This window comes from Bufo bufo, chromosome 2 (assembly GCF_905171765.1).
Source record: "Bufo bufo chromosome 2, aBufBuf1.1, whole genome shotgun sequence".
NCBI classification, from domain to species: Eukaryota; Metazoa; Chordata; class Amphibia; order Anura; family Bufonidae; genus Bufo; species Bufo bufo.
Window position 1 is genome coordinate 176,225,691 of NC_053390.1, and position 16,605 is coordinate 176,242,295.

At 46.1% G+C, this 16,605-nt stretch overlaps 1 protein-coding gene across 3 annotated transcripts in view; it reads right to left on the reverse strand.

Annotated features, from left to right (window-relative positions):
• DTWD2 (DTW domain containing 2) overlaps positions 1 to 16,605 on the reverse strand; it is a 303,756-nt gene that overhangs the window by 93,232 nt on the left and 193,919 nt on the right. The window lies entirely within an intron of this gene.

A 16,605-nucleotide genomic window follows, 5' to 3' on the forward strand; every position in this document is an offset into this window, starting at 1 on the left:
GAAGACCCACGGACGAAAAAACGGTCACGGATCACGGCAAAACGGAACCCCGTTTTGCGGACCGCAAAAAAATACGGTCGTGTGCATGAGGCCTTATAGTTTCTGCAATTGTTCCAGCTTTTTGGACTGAATTTGCAAGGTAGTTTCCAATGGAGCCTTCAATACAGTGGCAGATTATGGGTGAATTGGTTGTCTCCCTGAGGCTCCTGGGGGGCCCATATTGTCCAAACTACTAGATTTGAAACACGCAGAAGAGAACTGCAGTGCAGCCATGACACTACTAGTCTGCAATGCAGAAGGCAACGACGTTAACCAGTGAGCCACCGTGTTTAGTGAGGGTATTATTTACAGCGAAACTCCATGGTTTTATGAAACTGATGTTTTCGTTTCAATTTTGCACAACTGAAGCCTTTTTTTGCCATGACTTTGCTATTATTGCAGCAAAAAAAAAGCCACAAAACCTGCTTGTATAAAAACACATTAGGGTGCAATATTGGCGTGATGCAGAGACAATTTATATTCTGCAACAAAGATCTCTCATATGCACCTTTTACAGGGAAATTTACAAAATCTAGTTCCCTAACAGCTGGTCTCACAATAAGGGGTCCCTTAAGAAAGTCTAAAAAGAGATTAGAACCCAGGTCAAGTATAAGCCAACAGGGTTTTATCTGAAAATTCCTCATTAAAACTGCAGTATGCACCTGTGCTCCTGGTGGACAATTACAGCCTCAAATGTCATTTATCCTACCTTTGTGATATAGCCTAGGTGGCAGTGAGAGCGTCTTTTATATTACAAAGTCAGAGGAGTTTAGTAAAATGCTGCAGGTCCAAAGGTCATAGATACCTAGAGCAACATATAGCATCACTGCTACCTTCAGTGCAGGAATTTAAGGCAGACTCTGTGGCAAGTCAAGTAACTTTAATGGGGCACACAGCATGCAAATCAAAAATAAAACCAAAATCTATACAAATAATCCTTAACACACTTCTAATACCAAAGAAGAAGATTAACCCCTAGGTGCTATAAATATTTTTCGGTTTTTCATTTTCATCTCCCCACCTTCCAAAAGCCATAACTATTTCACTTTTCTGTTCACCTAGATCTATGAGGATGTTTTTTTTGTGGGACAAGTTGTATTATTGTATTGTTTAATTTACTATAACATGTATTAAAAATTGAAAAAAATGTTTCTGGGGTAAAAAAAAAGATGTGATTATTGAATTTTTTGGTGGTGGTTGCTTTTACAGCGTTTACAGTGTGTTCAAAATAAAATTTACAGTATGTTTATTCTTTGGGTCAGTATGATTACAGTGATACCAAATATATATCATTTTTGTTATGCTTTACTACTTCTAAAAAATAAAAAACTTTGAAAAAAATCATCGCTTTGTGCTGCCATTTTCTGACATGCATTACATTTCTACATTTCCATATACAGAGCCATGTGAGGACTTCTATTATTGCAGCACGAGCTGAACAGAAAAACAGTTGCCACTTTTATTTTTTATATTATAGCATTTAAGGCGCTGGATACTACTTTTATATTTTAATAGCTCAGAAATTTTCATACACAGCAATGCCATTTATGCTTATTTATTTTTAAATGTAAAATTGCAAAAAGGGACGATTCAAATATTTCATATATTTTTTAATTTACTTTTATTTTTATACAGTGTATAAGGATTGTGTTGCGTGGTCCTACTATTAAGTCCTGTCGCAGTCAGTTTAGAAAGGCAGGTCTAGGCCTTCAAGAGGCCCAAGGCTGCTGAAGCGACCCATCGACACTACATGATTTTGCTGAAGGGGGAAAATTGGAGGACAGAAGGAACCCCCTTGCTATTGACTAAGGAAGGGATGCTCTACCGGAGACCCTCCAGCAGCTGCACAACTACAACTCCCAGCATGCCTGGACAGCCTACAGGCGACCATGATTAGGTGATACATATAGGTGTGCGGGCTCCTCCTCTCATTGGTTGCTGGATGCACATAGAGTTGACTAGGAGCAGCACACTATATGTGCAGGGTCTGCTCTCCTGAATGTAGATGCCCAACAGCATAGGAAGGTTTAGAGTAGGACCTACCTGACTGAGATCACCCTGGCAAGGGTAGGCGGGCACAGATGTGTTTTGATCAAAATATATTGGCTGAGAGTCTCAGATTTTATCATATCAGAATGAGGGCTTAGTCCACATATAATGTTTGCATCTATTGAGTGCATTATTTTTATATGAAGATTTTTCTTTTATAAATATAGCCATGCACATCTGCAAATTCATTTATCATATCGTGCAGGATGTTTTGCATCTTTTTCTGTGATTTTTTATTAACAACCTGTGCACCAAATTTATGAAACCGGCACACAGCATTTGTTAAATTTAGCACAGGCAAAGTATCACATTCCGACTTATTTTCACCTGTCATGGCTATGGCAGATCTGGAGTGGAGTGCAGCTTAGACAACTTCTGGAGACTTTCCCTATGATAAATAAGGCCAAAAACCAATGTGCTTCACAGGAAAGCCCACAAAACTGGATTTCTGAAGTAGATTTAGCAGGAACAAAAAATAACATTGGCCTGTTGCAGATTAATGATAATTGTCTCTTACAATCATAACCGAAAAGTTGCAATTTACTCCAAAATAAAGAACCAGTTTGATAAATCTGGGCCAAAATGTTTTACTACTTTGTAAGATAGATCCAGATGTCATTTTTCAGCCTCTAAAACTCAAAACATTTCAGACACATTCCATTTCACCATGTTTTTTTTTTATGTACAATATGCTCAGATTTTTTCATCAATATGCCATGAAATACATCCATTTGCTGAGCAGACACCATCTCACTGGTTCACCAGGGAATGAAAATCTAGCTAGAAAGAGTGCATTTGTATTAAACACACTTTTTCCTTTATTGCAGTAAAGATAGACTGTTAATGGAAATGTACTAAAAAATGCATGATCGAGACTAGTATCGTCTGGGATGATACACTATAGTACAATTTCATTTGGAAGCATAATAAAAAAAAGCAAAAAAATGTACGGTAGGCACATCAATATTTACACCTGTCCAACCACTTAAAGTACCAGGGTGAACAACACAAAACCAAAGACAATCACAGAATCTGAATTGCTTACTTTACAGGTAGGAGCACACTGACGACAGACTCAGGAAGTCACAGGGAAAACCACTTTCCTACTTCTTCCCTGTAGCTGTTTAGTGGACACTGGGAGGGTTATCCAAGTATAAATTTTCACTTTCCTTGTGCTTCCCCTGCCAGGCCCTGCGATTTACTAATGCACTTACTCTACTTTTTCTGTCTGACTCCGGAGATTGGAAGAGTGGTCATAATACTGTGGCCTCTGTGGATATTGTATTTCCTCTGATGTCATGGCCGGGTCTCCCATGTTGCCCTCTGTCAGAATTCCCGACTGAGCGGTCATGATGTCAGACCCACGTGATCTTGGAATGGGCTAGTTGATGCTCTCAATCCACTAGTTAGATAGTCGGAGTCCACTGCTTGTCATATCGAGGAAACATGAGGAGGAGCCAGCAAAGGGATGATGGAGGGTGTAGTAGACTAAGTATTCGGCCCAGGAAAAGGTGTAGAGGGTGTTTACATTGAGGGCTGATCTTACAGCACTATGGGAAGGACTGTGGTTCCTGTTCATCTACACCCACAAACTGGAAGTTTGGGTCATAAATAAAGGAGTGCAGTTCAAGAAAGGAGACTGCAGTGAAGAGAAAAAGTTGACAGGTTGACACTATTATGCTCTGTAGAAGACTAGACGAGGTTTACACAATTAAATGACATTTTTAGGATCCCGCATAACCCCTTTAACTTATTCTGTGCTAATTAGTGGAATTTGAAGCATTACAAAGTGAAAGTAACAAGCCTAGGAACGTGAGTTCACCCATAATACCATGCAGCCGGCCAATCCAAGGATAGCCATCCCCCTATAAAACCCTCATCCTGTGCGGTCTCCACCATTGTCCTGTGAGCTGAACATAGGTAGAGACTTGGCAAGCACTCATGGTCTAGGGACAGTGTTTTTGAAAACGATTAACAGAAGAATATTAAAGAGGGAGAGTGCAGGGATACTACATGAAAATTATTCTGCATCAGTTTTATTTATTTCTACATTTACTTATTACTACATTGGCCATAAACTAAGATATGTAATTCAATAATAATAAGACGGAAGCCTTTATTATTCAACTGCCAGCGTGCCAACCAATTCTATCCAGTCGGCCCCCCTTAAGGGGGCCAGGTCTCAATGATGACCATACTCATCTTTTTCTGGCTTTACTTCTTCCAAGTCATCCTTCAAAGTCTCCATGTCCTAGAAAAGTCAGCAGGATGCAGAGAGAGGAGGAGCTGGATGTTCCTGATGACATATTCTCATCAATATTAGATGATGTGGAAAAGGAGGAAAAGCAGATCGCAGAAGAAGGGCTCCCACCTCTAGGGCAGGAGAGATCTGGGGTTGGAGAAGTGGCTATGCCAGAGCTAAGTAATATTCTGTGTTTACTGGGAAATAACCTGCAGGAGATTGCAGGCCAGAATAGCAATAATGCATATTGTGCTCCCACCTAACCAGCTAAACCACATACCAGCAACAGCCCCTGCTTAAAAGGTGCTACACGGCCATTAACAATAAAGAAGGAGTATACAGTGCCGTCTTTAATATTAAATGAAAGGCAGCTGAGGGCTAATTGACCGCGCGGCTCTTCACCATTGCATGGCTGCAATCCGCCAGCTCCGTGTGGTCGTACCTTAAGGCAGAGTTGCATGGTTATACCTAATTTAAAGCGATTTGTGACATATTAATTCCCAAAAACGAGATTTTTGTATAACTTACCAGTAAAATCTCTTTCTCGCTCTTCCTTGGGGGACACAGGAAACCTTGGGTATAGCTCATCTCCATAGGAGGCGTGACACTAAGTGAAAGACTGTTAAGCCCCTCCTCCAGCAGCTATACCCTCAGCCTGGAGCGAGCGACTACCAGTTATGTGCCCAAGTAGTTAAAACAAAGGCAAGGATCGACCAAATTAACACCAACAAGTCAAAAACTCCCGTCAGGGCAACCAAAACAATGGGTGGGTGCTGTGTCCCCCAAGGAAGAGCGAGAAAGAGATTTTACTGGTAAGTTATACAAAAATCTCGTTTTCTCGCCCAATTCCTTGGGGGACACAGGAAACCTTGGGACGTTCAAAAGCAGTCCACAAATAGGGAGGGACCACAACCCAAGATGAATTAAACCACCGCAGGTATCAAGAAACCGCCGCCTGCAAGACCAGGCGGCCCAAAGCAGCATCCGCCGATGCATAAGTGTTCACCTTGTAGAACTTGGTGAAAGTGTGCAAAGAAGACCAGGTGGCCGCCTTACACAATTGTTCAGCCGAAGCTCGATTCCGCTGAGCCCAGGAAGCCCCGACCGCTCTGGTAGAATGAGCGCTAACACCAAAGGGCGGTTCCCTGCCCTTAGCACGGTAAGCCTCAGCAATAGCCATCTTGATGAAGCGGGCAATAACCACTTTAGATGCCGCCAGCCCCCTGCGCGGACCCTCCGGAACCACAAATAGAGAATCCGAGCGCCGAAAGGGTCTAGTTACATCCAAGTAGATCCTCAGAGCCCTAACAACATCCAGACGGTGAAGATCCCGTTCCCGAGGATGAGACGGGGACGGGCACAGAGAAGGAAGGACAATATCTTCATTCAGGTGAAAAGCGGACACCACCTTCGGAAGGAAGTCCGGAACCGGGCGGAGAACCACCTTGTCCTGGTGAAAAACCAAGAGGGGTTCTACGCAAGAAAGTGCCGCCAATTCAGACACACGCCGAAGAGACGTGATGGCAACGAGGAAAAAAAAACTTTGCAAGACAACAAGCGAAGGGAAACCCTGCGCAAAGGCTCGAAAGGAGAAGATTGGAGAGCCGTCAGCACAACATTAAGATCCCAAGATGGAACGGGAGCGCGATACGGGGGAACATAGTGAGCAACCCCCTGAAGAAAAGTCTTAACTGGACCGAGCGGAGCCAGAGGTCGCTGAAAAAGGATCGAAAGCGCTGAGATCTGACCCTTTAGGGTACTGAGACCTAAACCCAAGTCCAGACCAGACTGCAAGAAGGATAAAATCGTGGGGAGAGAAAACCGAAGGGGATGAACATCTAAGGTCTCGCGGAAATTCAAATAGGCCCGCCAGGTTCGGTAATAAATCCTGGACGATGCCGGTTTACGCGCATGAATCATGGTACGGACCACGTCAGCAGAAAACCCCCGCCGCGTTAGGACCGCGGTTTCAATAGCCACGCCGCTAAACGTAGCGACCCTAAATGCTGGTGGAAGATCGGCCCTTGAGAGAGGAGGTCTTCTCTTAGAGGCAGAGGCAAGGGGGCGTCTGCCAGGAGCAACATAAGGTCGGCGTACCAAGGACGACGAGGCCAATCCGGGGCTATTAGGATCGCAGGCGTGCCCTCCGCCGCAATCTTCCGAAGGACTCGTGGAAGAAGAGGCAGGGGCGGAAAAACGTAGAGGAGAGAGAACTCCGTCCAGGGAAGGACGAGCGCGTCCGCGCCGTAAGCGTCCGGATCCTTGGTTCTGACCATGAAGGTGGGAAGTTTGTGGTTGAATCTGGAGGCCATGAGATCCACGTCCGGACGACCCCAATGAAGGCAAAGAGACTCGAAGACGTCGGGGTGCAGAGACCACTCGCCCGGGTCGATCGTCGTCCGGCTGAGGAAATCCGCCGCCCAATTGTCCACCCCCGGGATGTAAATGGCCGAAATGGCTGGAACATGAATTTCCGCCCAGCGAAGGATTAGAGACACCTCCCTCATCGCCGCCGCGCTGCGAGTGCCCCCCTGATGATTTATGTATGCCACAGCCGTGGCATTGTCCGATTGGACCCGAACAGGGAGACCCTGAAGCAGCGAAGTCCAATGCCGGAGTGAAAGGAAAACCGCCCTCAGCTCCAGAACGTTGATCGGCAGTTTGGACTCCGATGGAGACCAAGTGCCTTGTACGGACCGAGGAGGAAACACCCCCCCCCCAACCCCGCAGACTGGCATCGGTGGTAATCACCAACCAAGTTATCGGCAGGAAGGACTTCCCTTGGAGAGGGGTCCGTAACCACCAGAGGAGAGAGGAGCGAACCTGGGGGGGAAGGGGAAAGTGCTGATCCAGACTTTCCTGGGACTTGTCCTATGCGGACAGAATGGCAGTCTGAAAGGTGCGGGAGTGATACTGCGCGTAGGGGATTGCTTCGAAACAGGACACCATCTGTCCCAAGACCCGCATGCTGAACCGGAAGGAAGGATGGCGGTGGGTCAGAAGGCTCCGAACCGACCGATGAAGGAGCTGGCGCTTCTCTGACGGAAGCCGAACCTCCGCTGCATCTGTATCCAGCAGCATCCCCAGAAAGATCAATTGCCTGGATGGAACAAGAGCGGATTTGGGAAGATTGATAATCCAACCGAACCGGCGTAAGGTTTGTAGCGAGAGGTCCACACTGGCGGATGTCAGTGACAGAGAGGGTGCCTTGATAAGGAGATCGTCCAAATATGGAAGAAGAAAAACTCCCCTGGAACGAAGTAAGGCGAGGACAGGGGCAAGGACCTTTGTGAAAACGCGAGGGGCCGTCGCCAGCCCGAAGGGGAGAGCAACGAACTGATAGTGGTCGGACCCCACTGCAAAGCGCAGAAAGCACTGATGACACCGAGCGATTGGAATATGAAGGTAGGCGTCCTGGATGTCGATAGAGGCCAGGAACTCCCCATTTTCCAGAGAGGCCACCACCGACCTGAGAGACTCCATCCGGAATCGCTGAAGACGAAGGAAACGGTTTAACCGTTTTAGATCCAGAATGGGACGAACCGAGCCTTCTTTTTTGGGGACCACAAAAAGGTTCGAATAGAACCCCTTGAATCTTTCTTCCATGGGAACCGGAACGATGACCCCTTTGTCCAGAATGGTGCGAGTGGCAGTAAAGAAATCGGCCGCCCCTTGGGGATCCCGGGGAACCCGGGAGCGAAAGAACCGAACTGGGGGGAGGGACGTAAACTCGAGTTTGTACCCGGAAGACACAACTTCGAGAGCCCAGGCGTCGGAGACGTGCACCTGCCAGAAGTCCCTGAAGAGGAAGAGACGTCCCCCCACCCCGGCGGGTGGGGGCGCACCTTCAGGTAGTGTTCTGCTTGGTCGCGGGAGGGCGAGCAGGCTGTGACTTGCGCCAGGAGGGCTGGGTCCGAAAAAAAGGTTTCTTACGTCTGTCTTGGACAGAGCTAGGGGATAGACCTGAAGAGGTGCGAGGTGCGGGAGCCCTGCGGGAAGACCTGAAGCGAGAAAAAGTGGGACGGCCTCGAGTGGTGGTCCTAGTCCTAGATTGAGGAAGATGCGTACTCTTCCCCCCCGTGGCTTCGGATATGATTTCATCCAAGCGGGTCCCGAACAATCGAGAACCAGTAAAGGGAAGGCCAGTAAGAGACCGCTTTGACGTGGAGTCCGCCGTCCAAACCTTTAACCAAAGCTCCCTCCTGGCCGAAACGGCCAGGGCAGACGAACGGGCTATGAGAGCCCCCGCATCAAGGGATGCTTCACAGACGAATTTGCCGGCTTGAACGATAAGTTGGGCTAGAGCACGGAGGTCCTGAATAGGGACGTCGGATTCAAGCTCCTGATCCAGCTGAGAAGCCCACTCTGAAACCGCTTTTCCAGCCCAAGCGGAAGCAAAGACCGGCCGGAGGGCGGAACCGGAGGCTGCAAAGATACCTTTGGTAATGGCCTCTATACGGCGATCCTCAGTGGATTGTAAGGAAGAGCCATCAGCAACGGGAATAGCCGTGCTTTTTGCCAAACGGGCCACCGGGGGGTCGACTTTGGGTGGTGACGCCCAGTTTGTAATGCAATCCGCCGGGAATGGATAACAGATATCCAACTTCTTAGGTGGGGTAAAACGGGCATCAGGGCGGGCCCAGGCCTTGGAAACCACAGACGAGAAGTCAGTGTGGAGGGGAAAAACTGCAGACGTCTGTTTTTGGCGAAAAAAGGAAACACAGTTTTTTTCAGAATTAGGAGGATCATCGTGAATCTTAAAGGTATCACGAATATTGTTAATAAGATGGCCTACAGCAGAAGCCAGTTTTAAAGGCAAGGCCGAGTCCATATCACAATCTGAATCAACTAGTTCCCCTTCAGAGGGCATATCCTGTATCGAGGAAGGGCCCGACTGAGAGCGCACCCTTGGGGGTGATACTGAAGCATCCGAGGATGATAGGCGCTCCGCCCTAGACCGCTTCTGGGGTTGACGGGCTCTGGAGGTGTCGCCTGGAGAGAGGGACTCAGACGGGTCAGCTAAGATAGCGGACCCGGAGGGCCCAGCAGGGGAAATATCCGGCTGTGATAAGGGCAATACCTCTGCAAGGCGGCCCACAACGTTAGAGAGGCTGACCACAGCCTGGGAAAGGGACCTAGCCCAGTCAGGGGGATCCAATAGGCCAGGGGGTGACACAACAGATGGCGGACCCTGTAATGGGGCTTTGCAAGCCGAGCAATGCGGGTCAGGCTGCCCTTGAGGGAGGGGCGCCTTACATGCGGTGCAGGTGTGATACCAAGGACCGGCCGGCGCTGAGGGGTCAGACATGTTGGCTGAAGTAATATAAAAGCGTCCAGGCCAGAGGGCTGCAGAGCTAGAAAGGGTCAACAGTCCTACCAGGTCACAGTGGGAGCGGACGACAACAGCAGCGACAACAGCAGCGGCAACAGCAGAGGTAAAACCTGAGGTAAAACCTGAGGTAAAAACGATCCGTCCTGAGAGCAGGCACGAAGAGGAGGCGGGGCCAGCAAGGAGCGGGAAGAAAGACGTCCGCCCCCCCGACTGAATGTCTAACATGTACAGGAGAAGCGGAACGAAGCTCCGCCCCCCGCCGAAACTTTCGCGCGCGCGCGCGATTCAAACAAATATGCCGCCGATAAAATATTGCCCCCCGACCACCACCTTATACACCGGCGGCGAATGACACACCGGTAGCCGGCAAGAGAAGTCAGCCGGCAGCTGAACACAGGCCGAGATAACAAAAGGCGGCCCTACAAGGCCGCAGCACCTGAGGTAAACTTGTGCAGTAAACCCTCCCCCACGAGCACCGCTCCGTCCTGCTCCACACACAAGGGGGGGGAAGCCGACAGTAAGCCTTGTAATGTGACAAGGCTAGGCAGAGGCAACACAGAAGTTAAAACCCTAACGGGGGGGGGTTGGAACGGCTGCATAGCCACCTCACCAGTCGACGTTTTCACCCTCAGTCCATCCAGCAGGGACGCCCCTTCAGCCACTGGCACCGAAGTGGTAGGAAGCTGGAGAGGGGCTTGCAGGCGGGCGACCCTTGTGCTGGCGGGATGCAGGGGAGCTGGGCTGCCCTGGTCCTCCTTTTCTTCTGTGGGGGAGGCAGCAGTGCGGATAACCGGCACTGGCGCAGCTCAACCCCGGGAAAACAGAGAGGTCTATTGCGACTCTGTTGTCCCTGTTGAAAAAAGGAAAAAAGTTGAAAATAATAAAAAAGAGAAAAAATAAAATCTTTAGCAAAGACAGCTCTGCAGTGCAGAGAGTGTCTTGCCTCCTTGACACTAAGCAAAAAACTGGTAGTCGCTCGCTCCAGGCTGAGGGTATAGCTGCTGGAGGAGGGGCTTAACAGTCTTTCACTTAGTGTCACGCCTCCTATGGAGATGAGCTATACCCAAGGTTTCCTGTGTCCCCCAAGGAATTGGGCGAGAAATATCATATTTCTTGGCTAACTTCAGCAAAATTGCTGATCAAATTTTTCATCTTGAGTGCTAATCCATAGGCATAAAACACAAGCCACCATAAAAGGCAGTCTATGTTCTGCTAAGTGATTCAATTCAAGAAAACCAGAAGCAAAACACAGGTTACCATTCATGTTCTCTGCAACTCTGTGAAATGGATTACTACAAGCATACAGTTGATTTCTATGTTGGAGGAAAGGGGAAAACTGTTAGACACAAACTCCAACACACCACATACACACAGAAAAATCACATGCTCCAAGCATTTATTATTTTTTTTTTTTCATTTTAGTTATAAATCATCCCTTAAAATATTTCTCCAGGGAAACTGCTTGCTCAGCACTGCACTACATTGGTGACAGCAGTCTTCATCATTTTTTGATAATAACTGGTGTCTAGAAAATGTCAGGTTCCATACAGATATCAAATAGATATGTCTGCAAAATATTTCAAACAGAAAAAACCAACAACACAAAGATCTGATGGATTGACTGACTGCTCTTATAGAGAACAACAATTAGCCACAAAAGGTTACCACTGCAGACAAATTGGCCGTCATTTATTAATCCTGTCTAATTTGCAGACAGAACAAACAGAGACAGACTGAAAATTTGGCAAATTTATCATGCTGGCTGATTCAGGTTGATAAATCTGATACATCTTACCACCTATTTGTCGGCTTAGCTCAGGCCTCTTTCACACCACCTCTGTTGATTCCCGTTGTTGCGTTCCATTATAAAAGCAGAACAAAAATAACGCAAGTACCAGATCTGGCACTTAACTAACCTGAATGGTGCCCAACAGATCCCACTGACTATAATGGGATCTATTTGGCTTCTGTCCTTGAGTCCACTTTTTTTTTATCAGAGAATACGTCCTACATACAGGACTATGCTCTCTGCAGTTTTTGAAGGAATCCTTAACAAGGCCCCCGAACTGAGCCTCCAAGGCAGATGTGAACAAACCCTTAGGCCTCTTTCACACGGGCGTCATGTTTTTGGCCCGGACAAGATGCGGGTGCGTTGCGGGAAAATGCGTGATTTTTCCGCGCGAGTGCAAAACATTGTAATGTGTTTTGCACGCGCATGAGAAAAATCGCCATGTTTGGTACCCAAACAAGAACTTCTTCACAGAAGTTCGGGTTTGGGATCGGGGTTGTGTAGATTGTATTATTTTCCCTTATAACATGGTTATAAGGGAAAATAATAGCATTCTTAATACAGAATGCATAGTACAATAGGGCTGGAGGGGTTAAAAAAATAAATAAATAATTTAACTCACCTTAATCCACTTGTTCGCGCAGCCCGGCTTCTCTTCTGTCTTCTTCTTTGAGGAATAGGACCTTTGATGACGTCACTGCGCTCATCACATGGTCCATGACATGATCTTTTACCATGATGGATCATGTGACGGACCATGTGATGAGCGTAGTGACGTCACCACAGGTCCTTTTCCTGTGCACAGCAAAGATGAAGACCGGCTGCGCGAACAAGTGGATTAAGTAAGGTGAGTTAAAAAAAAATTTTTTAACCCCTCCAGCCCTATTGTACTATGCATTCTGTATTAAGAATGATATTATAACCATGTTATAAAGGGAAAATAATAATGATCGGGTCTCCACTGCGATCGTCTTGTAGCAACTGTGCGTGAAAATCGCACCGCATCCGCACTTGCTTGCAGATGCTTGCGATTTTCACGCAGCCCCATTCACTTCTATGGGGCTTGCGTTGCGTGGAAAATGCACAAAGAGGAGCATGCTGCGATTTTCACGCAAAGCACAAGTGATGCGTGAAAATCACCGCTCGTCTGCACAGCCCCATAGAAATGAATGGGTCCGGATTCAGTGTGGGTGCAATGCGTTCACCTCACGCATTGCACCCGCGCGGAAATCTCGCCCGTGTGAAAGGGGCCTTACACTGAAAATGTGTCCACATGCCCTGAAAATTTGTTCCAATATGCAAAATTCTGTCTCCCTGAGCCAAAAATGTGTACAAATGTCCCAAAAATATGTCCATCAAAATCTTTAGACCAACTGTAAACTGGTCTAATCTGCACCACTTTTATGAACCAGAATCCTGGATTTCAGCTTTATAAATCTAAAAGGTAGTCAAAAGCTGACACCACACACATTCTAGTTCAAAAGTAGGAAATGTTGAGGATATTGGAAAAACTCTGATGTTTTTGGCACATCTGAATAATAAATGGTTCTAAAATAAGTAACATTAAAATTTGGGTGCAAGCAATGCCAAGAAAGTGGCACACATACAAAAGTAAATGTGGGCCAATATAATTAGCACCTTTGCGAAAAACTGTTTGAAGGGGTTATCAAGGAAAAACAAATTAGGACCTGAGTCCTGGCACCTCCACCAATCAGCAGATTCAGGGAGCAATGATGCTTACTTGAAGCTCTGGTGAAAGCCACGGTGTAACTAGGCCATGTGACCAATGTACGGTGTCATCACTGGCCTAAGAAGAGGCCACAGCACTCGCTGAGAGTCCCGGGAGTTGGAAACCCACCGATCTTATGTTGGTGATCTATCCTGAGGATAGATCATCAATATCTTTTACCGGATATCGCCTTTGAAGGGGATGACCAACTTTTAAGTGCATTTTAAATACTGCTCCCCCTAACCAGTGGGATCTGTCAAAGGAAGCAAACCTACCTAGCTACTCTCCAACGCTCCACTCTGGCTCCCTGGGTCCAAAGCAGTCTTCAAAGCGCTTCACACTCTGCATGTAAACTTTCAGCACAGAGCTTCTGCCCATACACCTGAAGAAGCCAGGTCACTGGCGAAACATGTCGGGGGGCAGATACAGTTTTTAATGTCTGTTTGTCCACCCCATTGGTGTTTGTTAGTTAGCCAGACAGCGTACATTCAATAATAGACAGTGCAATTGAACAATCGCCACAGTATTAGTCAGGCAGCCAAGTGTAGTTAAGAATTAGTCAGCTAGCATAGCGAGTAGCTGTGCATTAGAGTGTTTGCAGTGTGATTGACTCTGAGCGACCGTTAACCTGACAGCTATTGACATAGTGTCAGACAGTATCTGCTACGATTCAAATGTATGTGGATGTCAGTGAATAAACTGATTCCTAATTTCAGATCTGACAGTTATTGACACATCAGATAGTATCGGTTACGACTCAGTTCTACAACTCACAAGACAATACTGTAAAGATCACTGCAGTGTGGGAGGAGAGGGTGCACATCTCCACCACCCCTAAGGCAGTCACCTCAACTATACACTTGGGTGGCAAACAGTGTTTTAAAACTTGCGTTTAGGCTCACAGCCGTTTTAATTTGTATCAATAATAGTGACATTTTAAATTCACTTCAAACCTGGGTCAAGTTAGGTTATGAGCCCTTGAGGCTTTAATAAATGATGTATTTAATGCACCTTTACCCAGATCAGGTCCAATTTGTTAAAAAAATTGTAAATAGTGGGTGAGATAATGGAGCGGCAATTGTGCCACCCCCTCATCATTGTATCCCTCAGATGCCGCGTTCATACATGATTGCGGCATCTGATATTAATAAGAGAATGTAAAATTTTAAAAATTAAAAATAATTCAAAATCTCGTGCGACACGAGATGACGTCCTCACGCCATCACCGCGCACAGGATTTTGGCCGAGATCTTAAAGCAAGATGGCAGCAGCCGGCACGTCATGAGCAAATGGAGCAGGTAAGTATTATTTTTTTACACTATTTTAGGTTAAATTGATTCGCTACCGCAAAGCATGAGGAAATTCGGCTGTGCGATGAATCGAATTTATCCTGAAATTTGGGGACTTTGATTCCCTCATCACTAGAGTTTATAAACCCCTAAGGGTACTTTCACACTAGCGTTTTCCTTTTCCGGTATTGAGTTCCGTCCTAGGGGCTCAATACCAGAAAAGAACTGATCAGTTTTATCCTAATGCATTCTGAATGTTTTTTGGACGCAGAAAATACAGCAGCATGCTGCGGTATTTTCTCCGTCTAAAATTCCGGAACACTTGCCGGAATGCTGGATCCGGCATTATTTTACATTGAAATGCACTAATGCCGGATCCGGCCCTAAGTGTTCCAGAAAAACGGATCCGGTTTTTTGGTCTGCGCATGCACAGAACTTTAAAAATGTGAAAAAGATAAATACCGGATCTGTTTCCGGATGACAACCGGATCCGGTATTGCAATACATTTGTGAGACAGATCCGCATCCAGATCTGTCTACAAAAGTTATCCGTTTGCATACACATTGCCGGATCCGGCAGGCAGTTCCGGCGACAGAACTGCCTAACGGAATCCAGCGACGCTCGTGTGAAAGTACCCTAACTCACATACCAAAATGCTGATCATAGGTGGATTATAATACATCTCTTGCTCGAACAGTTTTCCATGCATAAAAATATAACAGCAGGTCTTACTGAACTTTGCATATTATATATATATACACAAAATATTATTTAGCAGTTTCAGTTACAGTGTGCCATTTAAAATAATACAGATAGTTTTTGTTTGTGTTTTTCCCTTTGCCAAGTCCTACTGTGTAACTAATACATAAAGAATTTTTCAGTAGATAGATCATCTGCATCCTTGAAATACAGATTTTGCTCTTGCTCCTGGCAATTTCATGAAAAAATATATATATGTTAAGCCCAGATCATAAAGACGCAATGATCATGAATCTCCTTTCTGCACTATGAGAGCCTGTTTAGATATTTATCAGTCTCTGTATGTAACCCCTGCAGACTAACATTCAAACATTCTCACACATACAGTACATGCACAAACAGAATTAGATATGAAGTTCCCTTTCAGCCGGTCATATTCATTATGTTCAAAAGCACTAAGGGACACAACCTTCCAGTGGCGGTCTTATTACCGTTATCACCGTTACACTATATCCTTATTTTACATTTGAAAACTTTTATAATCTTTGATGGGTGGAGGGGGTACTAACAGATTTCAAAAACTCTGACCCCCAGTAAGACATTTTGCTATTCATGTTCCTAATTAGATATACCAACAACTAAAAGTTAAACAGGCATTAAAGGGGTTTTCCAAGGTAGGTCATCAGTATCTGATCGGTGGGTGTCTGACACCCAAGACACCGCTATTCAGCTGTTCGAGGAGGCAGCAGCGTTCGCAGTAGTGCCGTGGCCTTCTTGCTGCTTTCCCTAGGGCGAGTGACGATGCGTTCTTCAGTCACTTGGCTCAGGTGCAGATCAGCCCCATTGTAGTGAATAGGGCTGAGAGCCATACCAAGCACAGCCGCTATACAATGTAGGACCCTGTGCTTGGTAAGCAGGAAGAAGGCAGCGGTGCTCACATTCCCAAAAAAATCGAAATAGAATGCAATGATCTGTAAATCTCATAGACCCATATTTTATTTACATTAGATCGTTGTGCACATATCTGATGTTGAAGTGGGACACTTACAACTAGACAACAGCAACACATCTCAAAAAAGTTGGGGCAGGGGCAACAAAATGCTGGAGAAGTAAGTGGTGCTAACAAAAAAGAGCTGGAGAAACAATATGCTACTAAGTCACGTGACTGGGTATAGAAAGAGCCTGTTAGGATGGGTTTATGTTTTATGCCTCCATTTGATGTATACATGACAAAAAAAAAATACAAAAACGCAGCACACCACGTTCTCGCACAGTCCATTTTACAATGGTAAAAAAGTATATATTAAAAAAAAATTCACAATGGGACTCTGGTGAACGGATGCTACTGTATGGCATCATAGTATACAAAAAAGAGAGTTATAGAGGCTCGCCCACCTGTAGGTGTGGATAGGTGCTCTAGTCGCGTGTAGACCCAC